At 40.4% G+C, this 17,555-nt stretch overlaps 1 protein-coding gene across 5 annotated transcripts in view; it reads right to left on the reverse strand.

The window, feature by feature from the left end:
- The window catches only part of RALYL (RALY RNA binding protein like), a 952,779-nt gene extending 935,574 nt beyond the window's left edge, over positions 1 to 17,205 (reverse strand). Inside the window, exon 1 of one of the 5 annotated variants that reach the window (XM_075353135.1) lies at positions 15,969 to 17,205. The gene's annotated coding sequence lies outside the window, so the exon portion shown is untranslated. Of the gene's footprint in view, positions 1 to 15,859; positions 15,882 to 15,968 lie in introns of those variants that run through there. The other 4 variants (XM_075353134.1, XM_075353132.1, XM_075353131.1 and 1 more) reach the window with 4 other exon arrangements.
- Between the last annotated feature and the right edge of the window lie 350 nt (positions 17,206 to 17,555).

Raw genomic sequence — 17,555 nt, forward strand, 5'->3', positions numbered from 1 at the left:
CAGGCACACACACGTAAAACCACACGGAACGTGTGTCCGTGTGCGTTTGTACGTGTGTGCGTTTTTCTACACGCTGACATGTCTACGTTTTCTCCGGCAGCATGGGTGTCACACGGCCCGCACCCATACCACACGGATGTAGTGTGGATGTGGTCTCGTGTGACACGCGCCGGAGAAAACACACGTGTCAGTGAAAAAAATAAAAAACATTTACTCACCTTCTCCAGCCCTCCTTTCTCTGCCGCTGCTGCCACTTGCTGCCGACCGCCGCTCATTATGCTCATTTAATATTCACTTCACTGCGGCCGGCAGCAGCAGCGGGGAGTCGGCAGGGCTGGAGACCGAAGATCAGCACCACAGACAGTAGCGCGGACCACGTGAGTATGCAAATTATCGCGGATAGCACACGTAGAACACACGTGGACCACACGTACCAGAGACACGTACTTACCACAAGCAACACGAAGGGAAAATACGTGTCTCGCTGCACATGCGTGTTTTTAACGGAAGTGTGTTTCAGGCCTTAGTGCTAAAGGGTTTGAAAGGGGTTGGATGGAGTCCTAGGAGATCTCAGGGTTTTATACTTGTCTTTTCAGGGAAATATGATGTTTTGAAATATTGATTAACTGCAAATCGAGTTTTTAGGAAAATTTAGTTGAACCCAGCAATTTCAAAGTTCAAAACAAATTACCTTCTTTGCTATTTATGTAAAGTGCCAGGCTATAAAGGGTTACATTAAGGGTACGTGCCCACAATTAGTGTTCACAGCGTTTTGGATGTAGCATGCTTCAGCTGCATCCAAAACGCTGTGATGTACAGTACAAGCACAGTGGATGGGATTTTTAGAAATCCTGTGCCTACTGTGCTTGTTTCTTCCACAGCAAACACTGACTTGCAGCATGTCAATTGTTTGCTGCGGAGTCGCAAGAGCAGAGAAAAGAAGGGATAGACTGTAACTGGCCAAGACCGCATTGTGGGCACGAGCAGCTATGGTCTCCTGCGTTCACTTGTGGAGGAGACTCGTGGCCCCACAGGCAAGGACCCGCTGCATCCAGGACTCAGCAGGTCCTGATTGTGGGCACATACCCAAATGATAAAAGATAGAAAAAAAACAGGACACCATATAAAATGAAGTAAGCTTCATATTTACTTGCTGTTTCTAACTGCTTTATTTTTCTATCCCTCCTCATTTTTAAGGTGGCTGGCCATGATAACATGCACAGTGCTTATAAGAAAATTATTTTTCAGTTTGTAAGCATTGCCCTAAGGCTATGTGTCCACGGTAGAATGTACCTGCGGATTTTTCTGCGGATTTACCGTGGATTACCGGGAATTTGCCGCGGATTTTGATGCGGATTTTTTTTTTTCCCCATTCTATACCCAAAATCCGCACCAAAATCCGCAACAATAATTGACATGCTGCAGATTTTTCCGGATCAAAATCCGCGGCAAATCCGCCGCGGAAAAATCCGCAGCATGGACACAGCATTTCCAAAATGCCATTGAAATGGCTTGGAAGTGCCGCTGCTGCAAATTTTCGGAAAATCCACGGTAAATCCGCGGCAAAATCCGCGCAAAATCCGCAGCGTGGACACATAGCCTCATCTGTCTAAGATCAATGGAGGACATTGCTAATGTCTAATTCCAGCCAGCTTCAGCCTTATTGCTCTTCTGACCTTGCAGAGACAAGTCTTCCTCAATTAACAGCATTCTAATAGAAGCAGACTAGGTCAGCAATGCAACAATGATGAACTGTCAATCAATAAAATTACCGTACAAGAGCCTAGTAAAGGGAGACCATGGAGAACAACACTCCTGAGTCTAGATGTTATGGTAACACCTTTACTGTAATGTATCGTTTAAAAACTTAAATGAAATCTGTCATTAGGTTTTTGCTATTTAATATGAGAGTACCATGACATAAGGGCAGAGAGCCTGATTCCAGCAATGTTTCACTTGCTCAGCAGCTTGCTGTAATTTCAATACAATCAGTGTTTTATAAGCAGGAGATTATCACTATTGGAGTAAGTTTTGCATACTAGACAGTGAGGATACCTTGTGTAACCCATCCCCCACAACTGATTGACAGCTTGCTAAAATGTACAGTCTAGATAGGAAACTGTCAGTCAGGGAAGTGGGTGAATTATACAGGGCTCAGCACTCATAGCACTGCTACTTCTACATAAAAAACAAGTATTCTTTCAAAACTACACCAAACAAAATAGCAAATGATATATTGCTGTCATGAGGCTCTCTGCCCCTAAATCATGCTACTCTCAGACTCCATGGCAAAAACCTGTGGACAGATTCCTTTTCATTTTAGAACAATATTTTAAGCAAATAGCTATGTACTATGTAAATTTAGCAGTTCAGTTTAGTTTGAAGTAAATGTAGTATTATTACCGTGTTTCCCCGAAATTAGGACAGTATTATATATTATTTTTGGCTCCAAAAGATGCGCTAGGGCTTGTTTTAGGGGGAGTTCTTATATTTTGTATTGGTGTCAGTGATTGGGTAGCCTGTTAATGAAAAATGAATATTCACCCCTTCCCCTGCCCATAGTTCCACCCACCTCTCTGCGCAGTGTCAGTGATTCACTCAGACTGTTATATTACTCCTGAGAATCACAGCGCAATGCTCAGACTGCCGGCGTCTCTTCTAAACAGAGCGAGTCAGCGTGTTCTTGTTTGTAGCTGTCACGTCCAGGAGAAGAGAGCCACCAGACAGTGTGAGCATTAAGCTGCAATCCTCAGGAGTAATATGGCAGTCTGAGTGAATCACTGACACTGCGCAGAGAAGTGAGCCAGAAAAGGGGGTGAATATTCATCTCTTCATTAACAAGAGCTCCAATCACCGATGCTGGTAGAAGGGTGGGCGGGATTATGGGCGGGGAAGGGGTGAATATTCATTCCATTAACTAGCCGGCACATGACTATAAACTTCAGAGCTTACAGTAACACAACGGGGCAATGTACACTTTTAAAAGTTACATATCCTGAAGGGGTTGCCTAAGCCCCATTTCAGGATACTGTTAGTATGATGATCCGCAACTATAGCTTATTTTTGGAGTGGGGATTATATTTTAAGCAAACTCCAAAAAGGCCTAAAAATCGTGCTAGGGCTTATTTTTGGGGTAGGTCTTTTTTTTGTGTGGAAGCACAGTAGTAGTATTAGTAGTAGGAGGGAAAGTAGTAGTTTTCACGTTTTTCTGCACATACTTGTATAACTGTATGAGTGCTGTATGGCATAGAAGATCATTATTCACCAGATTGCCCCAATTGTATTACACGGTGTGCAGCCATTTTGATAGATTTATGAATTGCTTCATTTTCTACGCTCGGTCAATTGGAGCACAAGCAAATATGGTCTCAAATAGAAAAAAATATATATTGAATATTTAAAGTTTTATTATATGATAAAAATATTTAAACTATGTCCGTGAAAAAACTAACAGCCTTTAAACTACCGTAGTATTGCGGTTGAGTGTGATATCCTCTATTATGCGATGACCATAGACTCAATATGTCCATAATAGATGTCTGTGTGCCTTTCATGTTATACAGAGGCATGCTGACTGCTGAGGTTTTGTTCCATACTATTAGAATTGCCTTTAGGTGAGAATATGGGGCCTCAAGAAACCTCTAATGACAGAGATCACTGGGACTTTCCATGTGCACATACCCTTTCATCTACAATGCTTAAAATATCTTGTCCTATTTTTTCTGCATTGCTTGTTTTTAGCATCTTTTAAGTGAAGTTTACCATTACATAAGATTCTGCAACAAACATAAGCTGGCACTGGATGTTTCAGAGCGTCACTATAAATGTGTTGCTTAATAGTGCATCTCTCTATATTTACATTGATGTTCTGGGGCACCAATCTGCAATGGTCTTACCGGTAATAAGACTAAAGGGCACTTTACACACAGCGACAACGCTAGCGATGTCGCAGGTGAAAGCACCCGCCCCCATCGGTTGTGTGTCACACATACTTACCTGCCTAGTGATGTCGCTGTGGCCGGCGAACCGTCTCCTTTCTAAGGGGGCGGTTCGTGCAGTGTCACAGCAGCGTCACTAAGCGGCCGCCCAATAGAAGCGGAGGGGCGGAGATGAGCGGCCAAAACATCCCGCCCACCTCCTTCCTTCCTCATTGGTGGTGAACGCAGGTACGATGTTGTTCCTCGTTCCTGCGGTGTCACACATAGCGATGTGTGCTGCCGCAGGAACGACGAACAACATCGTACCTGCAGCAGCAACGATATTTGAGATTAGAACGACGTGTCAACGATCAACGATATGAGGAGTATTTATGATTGTTAATGGTCGTTTCTGCGTTTCACACGCAACGACGTCGCTAACGAGGCCGGATGTGCGTCACGAATTCCTTGACCCCAATGACATCTCGTTAGCGATGTCGTTGCGTGTAAAATGGCCTTAAACCAGAGTCAGTAAAGAGTTAGAAAGGTCTAATGTACTTACTACAGATAGATTTTACCATTATTTAGATAGGAGATGACATTTGTTGCTTTTCAAACTCTTTGATGGAATAGGAACGAGATGAGAGGACCCCTGGCGAGCGATACAACACAAAGGGAACACCAGGGAAGTAATACAATGGATGGTCTTGGCGTTGGGGAGAGTGGAGTGGGGTCACCACCTAACATTCACCTGAGGCTGATCTCCGCGATTCCTAATGTCCCTAGTAACGAGTATAATGGAGGTCAATGACTGGGCAGTTTGGCTCTATGCCCACATACAGTCAGCTATATACAGAGCATTTCCTGGGGCAGGGCTTTTATTTCTACAGACTACATTCAAAAAGTTTGCTTTAACCCCAGTGAGAGCCATTGAGAGACTGGGAATGCCTCTCCCTGGTGTGCCTGCACACATCATGCAGTGAAGCGAGCATGTGCATTGTTTGTTGTTTCTCCCACGAAACATGCGAGCACCTGTGATACTCAGCCAAGTACCCGGAAACCATGATGCTTACTCGAATAATAAGCAGTGGCGAGCACACTCACTCATCACTAGTAATGAGTATTTGGATGCTCAGACGTCCGCGACTCATGTACCAAGTATAATGAAAGTCAATGTGGTACTCGAATATTTTACCAGGAAATCTTCTAGGAAAAATGCTTGAGTTCCCCATTGGCTTCCATTATACTCAGTACTCAAGTCGCGCTCTTCTGAGTATCCAGCTACTTATTACAAGTGCCGAGCATCCAAGCATAGTAGTGCTCGCTCATCACTAATCATAGATCACAACAAGCTCATTCTAATACAAAGCAATATTCAGATGTCAAACTTTCATGGCTACATCCGAAATGTAAGATTCAATGGAGAAAAACAAATCTGCAATATACCAGGTCAAGTCCATCAAACCTTTCCAACTCTTTACAGAATCTAGCATAGTCTTATTACCGGTAAGACCATTGTAGCTTGGTGGTCCAGAACATCAATGTATACATAGAACCACACTATTAAGCAACACATTCATAGTGACGCAAAGCTATATTCAGATGTTGAACTTTCATGGCTTGAGCATAGACTAATTCCAAGACCAGCAAAAGGTCTTCGGACTTGAACTCAACAGTATCATATTAGCCTAGTACATATTGAGTTTGGTTCGGAAGATCCATGGCCAATCTGAGTAATCATGGTCGGTGCTTGTATGTCTAAAATCAGCCTAAAATTAAACTACTTATATGTATAATGTCATTATTCTGCTGTAACGTTATCCCCCAGCTCTGATTTTTAGATCTGACTCGAATTCCTGACTCATTCTGAGCCTTTTTTTCACAATTCTATCATCTCGTGGAAGGATGATATCCTGTACAACCTTAAATATTAGATATATTTATAACAAAAGATGCAGTGAAATTTCCTCTTCTTGTTACACATAAGTGATGTTTCTGTGCTTTGCTACCCTGTTAATCAGGCATCACTCATCTGGAAAGTACTGATTCACTGCTAGTTGCCAGTCATGTCAAGAACGAGAGCAAACAGAGGAATTAAGCTAAAGGAACTGGAGAAGTTATTACAAGAACAGAAATAGATCCAAAATGTAAAATTCAATGGGGAAAAAAAATCCCGAAAAACACCAGGTCAAGTCAATTAGACCACATAAAAACAAAAAAGTGAGCCGGAGTAAGTAAGCCCTCACTGGCCCAGACTTATCCTAGACTAGTCTTTCTACTACAGTAAAAAAAAACATGAAAATGGTAAGATAAACAGGGGAAAGACACAACAAATAGTTCTTCTCAGCTACTCCAGATTGAAGCTTCTCAGCTGCAACAGCAACAACATCTCAGCTTCTCCAGAGCCAAGCTCTTTCAAACATGTCAGTTATTGTATGAACTATATCCAAAATAGGAGAGCATGAGGAGTGAGTTTATATTTGAGATGGGCATGGCTGCAGCTGAGATTAACAACTACATGTCAATCTCAGCAGTATAGAAAAGAGACCTTAACCCCTTTAGCACCAAATGGAATTAAATACGCTCCTACTCAGGATAAGCAATGAGCGGATACTAGAACGGATATATGATCAAACACTTGAGACCTTCTAATCCCCGATCCCCTGAGGTCTCAGCGGGGCGCGAATCATTTGTGTCAATGACTTAAAACAGTTATCTGTAAGTTGGAGTCAATTTTGGATTGCCCATGTTCTAGGGCTTATAAAAAGGTTAAACGCTGAATTATAAAGTTACTACCTCTAATAGAGGGCACTAATTTTTTTCCCTCTGGAAAATTTGCATTTTTTTTTTCAAAAGGAGAATTGCTAGAAAGACTGTATTAAAAAACGGATCTTCATAATGATACCTTTTCCCTCCCAGATTTTATAAAAAGAGATATGCCAGAATTTTGCATTTCAATCCAATTCCAAAGATACCAAACATTTATAGTTTTTCGTTTACCATTTTATTTGCTTAAAAATAATCCTCAATTTTGTAAAAAAAAATAATAAATATGGTTTGTGTCACTATATTTGCAGACCTTTAACATTTTTATATTACCATCAATGGAGTTCTGTTAAGGGGGCTTTACTCGCAACGATATCTCTAACAATATGTCGTCGGGGTCACGGAATTTGTGACGCACATCCGGCCTTGTTAACGACGTCGTTGCGTGGGACACCCAAGAGCGAGAGTTAACGATCAAAAATACTCACCTAATCGTTGATCATTGACACGTCATTCATTTTCAAAAAATCGTTGCTGGTGCTGGACGCAGATTGTTTGTCGTTCCTGAGGCATCACACCTCGCTACGTGTGACACCCCAAGAACGACAAATAGCAGCGTACCTGCGTCCTCCGGCAATGAGGTGGGCGTGTTGTTAATGCAGTTGGTCTCCGCCCCTCTGCTTCTATTGGCGGGCCGCTGTGTGACGTCGCTGTGATGGCGCACGAACCTCCCCCTTAAAAAAGAGGTTATTCGCCACCCATATCGACGTCGCTAGGAAGGTAAGTATGTGTGACGCGTCCTAGCGATATTGTGCTACACGGGCAGTGATTTGCCCGTGATGCACAAACGACGGGGCGGGTGCTTTCATGAGCGACATCGCTAGCGTTGTCGCTGCATTTGAAGTAGCCTTAAGGCCTTGCTCTTTGCGTGTCGATCTGTTGTTTTAGTTTATACCATTTTGACTATGTTTTAATCACATTTTATTGTATTTTTTTGCATTATTCTAGCAAATGAAAACAACATAATGCTAACGTTTTGATTTTTTTTCTTCATTAAACTGTTTACTAATTTGCTTAATTAATTTTATATTTTGATACATTAGAGTTTTATGGATTATTTGATCCCAAATATGTATTTTTATTTTTTTTTATCGTTAACTGTGGACAAAGGGCAGTGATTCAATTTTTTAAATTTTTAAGATATTTTTTTAAACTTCAACCTTTTACTTTGTTAGTACATTTAGAGGACACAAACCTGCATTCATTTGATGGCTTGTACTATATTCAGCAATACAACAGTGTTCCTTTACATAGTAAAAATGACATTTTTCTATGACACCCAGCCTCACAGAAGTAATCACATGGCAGACTGGGGGGCCTTCAGCTTACCTCCGACTATCATACCCATATATTAATTCCTTCTGATTACATCGTCGCGGAACGGTGATGGGCTGCAAAGCCAACTTCCGGGTTGTATCGCGGCGCTTCACTTCTGCTTTAAGTGATTGCCAGCAGCAGTGATTAGCAGCACTAATATGTATATATATATATATATATATATATATATACGGGCACACCAATCAAAGCCACTGCTTTTCATGATGCGGTCTCTACTCCTGAGCCAGCTCCAAAGTCTCTTAAGGACTCTGTGACTTCAGTATACATCATGGAGCACGAAGGGGTCAAAGTTTCATGATATTGTTAGAAATATGGCATATGAACCGGCAATGATAACAATAGTTTTAAACAATGTTGCAATTTCCATGACTGGTGGCACAATAAATGCAATTAAATCTTCAATAAAAAGATAGTTGCTCTCTAAGATGCTAAAGCATACAAACAATGCATTACTGCTTAAGTAAATCTTGGAAAAATTGAGATATTTAGCATACAAAAATGGCCATTTTAATATCTGCCCAGTAGCCGCGTCAAGGCATATGTCATTACTGGGAACCTACACTAAACTTAAATTTCTCTCTGGGCTACAAAAGTCAATGTGTATGGCCATGTAGGAACCTGCTACTAAAGAATAAAATCACCTGTGGCTAATAAGGAAGGGGTGCACAGTTAGAGGGCATGGCTCTAATCTAGACAAAAAAGGCTGACGGCACTCCCAAAATGCAGTCTGAACAGGTGCAAAACTGAACAATACATATAATAACAAAAAAAGAGACAGCTGCACTCTGAAATGCTAAAGAATACAAATAACGAATGCAAGCATATAGATATGCATTACTGCTAAAGGAAATCCAGGAAAAATGGAGATATTTAGCATACATTTTGTCTAGATTGTGGACTCTGACTGTACACCCCTCCCCCATTAGCCACAGGGGATTTTATTCTTCAGTAGCAGGTTCCTACATGCCCATTCACATTGAGGTTTGTAACCCAGAGAGAGGTTTTGATTTACTGTAGGTTCCCAGAAATGAGATACGCCTTGACGTGGTTACTGGTTAAATCTTCAGACATCAAGTTATAGAGAGAGACTGAGTAGACTGATATATAGTGTCGTGTCATGAGAAACGATACAGTATAAACGTTTTTTACGCTGAGCTCACATGAGCATATAACTTGGATGACTGCTATCTGATGATTTATCAGATAACCCTCGGACCAATGTTATACTGTTGGACAGAGGTGATTTGGCATTATGAAAATCAGATCACGTCATACAAGTCCATCAGACCGCACGCGGTTGATATCTGAGTGCAGTCCGATTTTTGCAGAGTCACAGAATGGAGATATTAAGTTCTCCATCTTCTCCTCACTTAAGCTCCAATTCACATATGAGAGAAAATTGGATCGCACTGCGCTGACACTCGGATCAGACTCAGATCAGATTGTCATTTGCATAATTGATCCGAATCTCTAGAATGAGAGAATCTACGGTCATTGATAATAACAGAGTTTGTATAGAGATTCTTACCAACATATACAATATAGACAGAACTGTTTGTATAAACAAGCACAGCCCTTCACAGCAGTTGAATGACATAACTTAATTTCCTAAAGTTTAAGTTTAGCTCAGACTTAAGGGCGCTTTACACGCTACAATATATCTTACGATGTGTCGGCGGGGTCACGTCGTAAGTGACGCACATCCGGCATTGTTAGTTACATTGTAGCGTGTAACAGCTACGTGCGATTGAAGGGTAAACCGTTCATCGCATGCACGTCGTTCAATTCCTAAAACTTGAACGTCAGGTTGTTCATCGTACCCGGGATAGCACACATCGCAGTGTGTGACACCCCGGGAGCGATGAACAGATCCTACCTGCGTCCTGCGGCTCCTGCCGGCAATGCGGAAGGAAGGAGGTGGGCGGGATGTTTACGTCCCGCTCATCTCCGCCCCTCCGCTTCTATTGGCCGGCTGCCGAGTGACGTCGCTGTGACGCCGAACGTCCCTCCCACTCCAGGAAGTGGCTGTTCGCCGCCCACATCGAGGTCGTATGGATGGGTAAGTACGTGTGACGGGGGGTTACTCGTTTGTGCGACACGTTCTACAAATTGAACGTGCCGCACATACGATGAGGGTGGGTACGATCGCATACGATATCGTATGCTGGATCGTATGGTGTAAAGCAGGCTTTATTCTTAAGTTTTCCAAATCTTAAAGCACCACTTTGGCATTTTTTGTTTTATTCCACCGCCGGACTGGTATCACTATTGCATGTTCACTGTGTGTAGCAAAATATCAGCCTCCATCGTTTTCTATTCTGGTTGTCATCTGCTAGTTGTGACTAGATGAATTGCTCCAGTATTTTCTGGGAGGACCAGAAATAACTTCTCAATGTAAGTCTATGAGAGCCAGAATGAGGCTTTCATAGACTTACATTGAGAAATCTTGACCGTTAGCTGTGACTTCCTGTCAGTCAGGAGCAGCAGTCACAAGATGGCTGATTGGCACCCTTAAGAACAGCAGACACCAAATGTTAAATATTTAACTTAGGACAAGGAACAGACAATAGTGAAAAAAAAATTGCCAAAGTTCTGCTTTAAAGGGGTTTCCTGGATTCAGCATGTGAAGCGCAATCATTGTATAATAAAACTATATTTTATCATAGAGGATATAGACATTTTGGGCAAAAAAACATGTTGCCCTTGGTTTTCATCACACATTTACACCATTTCCCTACCCTGTGTCACATTGTTTATTGCCACCTATAAAATGAGTTATCTTTGCATTCGTTAGTCATCTTATTCTGAATTTGTAACTTTTTATTACTTTTTTTTGGAGCAATTCTTTTTAGTTTCTGATTGTGGCCATATGAAAGAAGTGTAGATATCTGAAGTGTAAAATCAATTGAGAGAAGCTCACAAAGGACAGAATAGTCATCAATTCTCCCATCAGAATGCGCTCACTGACAAATTCTCAGTTAGCTCATTCAAAAGGTCAGTTAGGTTGTACAAGTCACAGTGCAAAATTCTGAATGAAATCTAAATGCAAAAAAAGATTCTCTGTTCAATATACAAGTGCATCTCAATAAATTAGAATATCATCAAAAAGTTAATTTATTTCAGTAATTCAGTATTAAAAGGGAAACACATATATTATATGGAGTCATTACACACGGAGGGATCTATTTCAAGTGTTTATTTCTGGTAATATTGATGATTATGGTTTACAGCCAATGAAAACCAAAAGTCATTATCTCAGAAAATTAGAATAATTTCCTCAAAGCACCTGCAAAGGCTTCCTAAGCATTTAAAATGGTCCCTTAGTCTGATTCAGTAGGCTACACAATCATGGGGAAGTCTGCTGACTTGACAGATGTCCAGAAGGCAGTCATTGACACATTCCACAAGGAGGATAAGCCACAAAAGGTCATTGCTAAAGAAGCTGGCTATTCATAGAGTGCTGTATCCAAGCATATTAATGGAAAGTTGAGAAGAAGGAAAAAATGTGGTAGAAAAAGGTGCACAAGCAACCGGGATAACCGCAGCCTTGATAGGATTGTTAGGAAAAGGCCATTCAAAAATTTGGGGGATATTCATAAGGAGTGGACTGCTGCTGGAGTCAGTGCTTCAAGAGCCACCATACACAGACGCATCCAGGACATGGGCTACAAGTGTCACATTCCTTGTGTCAAGCCACTCATGACCAATAGACAACGCCAGAAGCGTCTTACCTGAGCCAAGGAGAAAGAGACCTGGACTGTTGCTCAGTGTCCAAGGTGTTGTTTTCAGATGAAGGTAAATTTTGCATTTCATTTGGAAATCGCAGTCCCAGAGTCTGGAGGAAGAGTGGAGAGGACACAATCCAAGCTGCTGAGGTCTAGTGTGAAGTTTCCACAATCAGTGATGGTTTGGGAGTCATGTCATCTGCTGGTGTAGGTCCACTGTGTTTTATCAAGACCAAAGTCAGCGCAGCCGTCTACCGGGAAATTTTACAGCACTTCATGCTTCCCTCTGCCGACAAGCTTTTTGGAGATGGAAATGTCATTTTCCAGCAGGACTTGGCACCTGTTCCCACTGCCAAAAAGTACCAATACCTGGTTTAATAACCACAGTATCACTGTGCTTGATTGGCCAACAAACTCGCCTGACCTAAACCCCATAGAGAATCTATGGGGTATTATCAAGAGGAAGATGAGAGACACCAGACCCAACAATGCAGACAAGCTGAAGGCTGCTATCAAAGCAACCCCATAACACCTCAAGCAGTGCCACAGGCTGATCACCTTCATACCATGCTGCATTGATGCAGTAATTCATGCAAAAAGAGCCTCGACCAAGTATTGAGGCATTTACTGTACAGACTTTTTAGTAGGCGACAACATTTCTGAGTTTAAAATCATTTTTTCAGTTGGTCTTATATAATATTCTAATTTTCTGAGATAATGACTTTTGGCTTTTCATTGGCTGTATGCCATAATCATCAACATTAACAGAAATAAACACTCGAAATAGATCCCTCTGTGTGTAATGACTCTATATAATTATAGAAATAGATCCCTCTGTGTGTAATGACTCTATATAATATATAGAAATAAATCCCTCTGTGTGTAACGACTCTATATAATATGTGAGTTTCCCTCTTTGTACTGAATTACTGAAATAAAATAACTTTTTGATGATATTCTAATTTATTGAGATACTTTACTTTGATATCATTTAATTCTTCATGAGTTTTAAGATCTGTGTTTATGTTATTGTATTGAGAATAAAACCTACCCAGGTCATATATACAGGCACACATGTTGTTACCGAGCAGATCTGATAACAATAAGGTGTCATCCTTGGAACTTAAAGGGAAGTAGAGACAAGTGCTCTATGTATGCACCATGGACTCCAGACATAGACCACATTCAACAATTTAAGTCAATGGGTTAAATTACAAAGATACTTGGGTCCAATGTGGGTCAATGGGGAAAAAAAAAATCATACCACTCCATCGAGTGGACAGGAGAGCAATAGTTTTAATGATGATCAAATATCACATAACAGGTGAAGCATGGAGTCACACAAAGTCATGGCCCCAGTGTGTGGATGGAAGTAGTCAGAGAACGCACGCTCGTCTGATCTCACCATTACTTAAAATATAACAATCAGGCTTTGACTTCAATACATTCCTGCCCGAATTATTAAAGCTGTGCAGAATTAGATACAGAAAGTTTCATAGAAATGTACAGAACTTTTCATTATATATAATACTTCTGTTTCACAAAATTTGAAAAATGTAGTATCTGGAGGTTCTAACTCCCCTAATCCATTACATAGAAGGATCAGGAGTGCACAGTCTATGGAGCCGTCCCTTTAATGTCCTGAGTAAACCCTACTGCCATGTATAGTGAAGGACCGTAGCGACATATTGGATTTACGGAGCTACTTTAAGTTTTGAGTCGTGATGGGCTTTAAACTTATAATTGGCAAAAGTGGTTAGTTGTAAAAATAACTCGGACAGATCTAATAAATTATACAGCAGGTCGTGCCTGTCTTCTTTTCGACCAGGTTGCAAATAATATGACATGTTCTGTTCACACATTCCTCCTCTTGACTTTCTGAAATGATGGCCCGTCACTGCCCTTCAACCAGTGATTTTTTTTTTTCTGATTGACTTTAACATAAAATTCTCTAGCCTATCATAAAGGGAATGCATTTGGCCTTATTTGTCTTGATCTACATCATGGCTGTCATATGTCATCCCTTTAAATGACAGCATCGCTCTCCATGACTAAAACCGCTCAGAGCAACAACATCTCCTTGATGACTGATGGTTCATACACTCAATAGTAAACTACAGTATGATCAGCTCCGCAACGTCCCAACTGCTGAAAACAATGCGTGACATACAAGTACAGTAATGTAATATAAGCATTCAGTGATGGAATCAATGGCAGCTGGAACTCATCACAGATAATCGCGAGAGGGAGGGAGAAAGAAGTTTGTGAAACAGGAGAATACGGTTCATTTTAGCATCAGGAAAACTTACACTACACAGTCCTATAGAGAAGCAATCGCCACCGGAGGCTGATAGGAGGTGACCAATTATGTTGTGAGAAACTAGGGACAGCTTTCTATTTAACTATCTATCTATCTATCCCAATATCTATCCATGCATCTATCTATCCATCTACCTCTCTTCTATCGCTCTATAACTCTCTATTATCTCTCGCTCTCTATCTTTCTATTTTCTGTCCATCTATATATGGTATCTATTATCTTTATCTATTTACCTCTTTCTATCTATCTCTCATCTCTATATATGTATCTCTCTCATCTATCCCTCTATCTATCTATGTGTTGTATCTATTTATCTATCTATCTACCTATCTATCTCTTTCTCTCTACTGTATGTATTTATCTATCTATCTCAATTATCTATCTATCTATCTATCTAATATCTCTCTCTTGCTCTCTATATTAATTGTTAGCTCTTTATCTCTCTGTTATCTATATATCTACTATTTAACTATCTATCTATTTATCTATCCTCTATCTATCCTTCTATCTAACCTTCTATCTATCCATCTATCCTTCTATCTATCTATATCTATCTATCTATCCATCTATCTATCTATCCTTCTATCTATATCTATCTATCGATCTTATCTATCTATCCTTCTATCTATCTATCATCTATCTATCTATCCATCTATCTATCTATCTATCTATCTATCATTCTATCTATCCTTCTATCTATCTATCTATCCTTCAATCTATCTATCATCTATCTATCTATCCTTCTATCTATCTATCTATCTATCCTTCTATCTATCTATCCTTCTATCCTTCTATCTATCTATCTATCCTTCTATCTATCTATATCTATCTATTTATCTAATCTATCTATCCATCCTTCTATCTATCTATCCTTCTATCTATCTATATCTATCTATCTATCTTATCTATCTTATCTATCTATCTATCCTTCTATCTATCTATATATCCATTATCTATCTATCTATCTATCTATCTATCCTTCTATCTATCTATCTATCATCTATCTATCTATCCCTCTATCTATCTATCCCTCTATCTATCTATCTATCTAGCTATCCATTATCTATCTATCCATCTATCTATCTATCTATCTATCCATTATCTATCTATCCATTATCCATCTATCTATCTATCTATCCATTATCTATCTATCCATCTATCTATCTATCCATTATCTATCTATCAATTATCCATCTATCTATCTATCTATCCTTCTATCTATCTATCTATCTATCTATCTATCTATCTATCCATTATCTATCTATCCATTATCCCTCTATCTATCTATCTATCTATCCATTATCTATCTATCCCTCTATCTATCTATCTATCCATTATCTATCTATCCCTCTATCTATCTATCTATCTATCTATCTATCCATTATCTATCTATCCATCTATCTATCTATCCATTATCTATCTATCCATCTATCTATCTATCTATCCATTATCCATCTATCTATCTATCTCTGCACAACAGTCAACAATACTGTATATTGTATGACCTCTTAAAAACCTGGAAACAAACCCATAACAATTTATTGAGCGCCATTTCATTTCTCCATGGACAGTGGCCGGATGGACAATGGACATGAAATTGGAAACATACTCTCAGAAAATCAGATCCTCCATTGGATACAAGTAAAGGAAAAGTCTCCACTTCTGCGTCACTCACATGTTCATGTTTCTTACAAATAAACCATAAAACTAAGTATCAATTTAAAACAACTTACGTCGCCAAAGTCTACGCCTGCATTAAGCACACATATGCACATAGTAAAATGCTGCCATAAGCTGGTTCCTGATTGCAAACAGTGGAAACGCCTTCAAGAGATGAAGTACCTGCACTGTGAGCGTCTCAGATGTTCACTTCATCTTCTGTTGACAAGGAAACCAAACCGCACTTCATTTTTTCCAGAAAGAAAAAAAAAAAACCTTCCACTGCCATCAATGGGAAATAGCTTCACAAAACAAATAGACATATATATACACCTCAAAATGATTTCAGGAGAGGACAAATAAAATCATCACAAGTCAATGGCAATTGAATGAGTGAAGAAGGTAAGAAAAAAGAAAACAAAAAAATGACCACATTTTTTTTTTTTAAGAAAAAGTTGTCAAGGGGTTAATTGGAAATTAGAGGGAAGAAAAAAATAATAATAAAAAAATAATAAAAATAATAAAAAAATGGTGCTTTATTTTTGGGGTTGCCAGGTTTCAAGAAAAGAAAGGGATTGCAAGAAGAAGAAGTAGAAGAAGAATATACAAACTCTTGCAAACACTGTATTGCGAAAGAAGACAAAGCAGCCGAAAAAGGGAAACAAGAGTTCTAAATGTATAAAAAAGCAAAAAATAAAAATAAAAAATGAAAGAGTAATACATCTACTTCACATCGTCAATGAAAACCAGTTGCATATAGTGAGCTGTGGGGTCTCCAGCAGCGGAGATGCAGCACCTCTCTCTCTAGGACCCAGCCTGCTAGAAAAACTTGCACTCAGGGTTAAAAAGCATGCCCCAGCTCCCATCTTATACAAGTTCTAGAAAAAATAATAACAAGAAAAAAAAAACAAAAAACAAAACAAGACAAAAAAAAAGACAAGAAGTCACCGAGAAGGTACTCACCCTGTGGGAGTAAAGGGATGCAATAAAAAGGGGGATATTAGGAGTAAAATACAGTATGGCGGTGGCACAAGGACTGAGCAGCTTCTCTCTCTTGGTGTCTGCCTTGGGCACTGACACGTGACTTGGAGCCAGGCTGACTTGCAGGCAGAGGAGGTGGGATGAGTGGATGGAAGGAGTATGGGGTGCTGGGGTAGGTAGGAGTCAGGCAGGGAGATGCTGGAGATTACAGGCTGACACCTGGAAGATGAGCACCGTGAGCCTAGCACAGGGGGCAGGATCCGCACACAAGTCCAGTACAAGTTTTGCCCAGATGCCGGTGCGTGCGGCTGCCAGGCTGTGCTCGGTGTGAGGGCTGCTGCTGTGGTGCTGATGCTGGAGCTGTGTGCGGAGGATGGGGGAGGAACGCTACAAGTACAGGCTGGAGGATACAGCAGCTCACTGCAATGTTCTGTGCATCCTTCTTTCCTCCTGTATCAGCCTGGATTCCAGGGTGTGCATACATTACCGAGCAGCTGGGGGCACACCTGCCAGTGCCACTCTCTATTAGGCACAAACCACTTCATACAAGCACAGCGGACACTTGGACGTGTGAATGAAGACCACTGGCTTTGTTTGCTGTGTGTTTCTTGCTCTTATGTGTAGTATTGGTTTCTAAAGTTTACATCATACAACTTGATCATGTTCTGTATCCTTATTCATATTTACTCAGACAAGTTCTCCTGTTTCTGAAATACTCATACATCAGACACACACACACACACACACACACACACACACACACACACCACACACACACAACATACACAT

The sequence above is a fragment of the Anomaloglossus baeobatrachus genome, chromosome 6 (genome assembly GCF_048569485.1).
Source record: "Anomaloglossus baeobatrachus isolate aAnoBae1 chromosome 6, aAnoBae1.hap1, whole genome shotgun sequence".
Taxonomy (NCBI): domain Eukaryota; kingdom Metazoa; phylum Chordata; class Amphibia; order Anura; family Aromobatidae; genus Anomaloglossus; species Anomaloglossus baeobatrachus.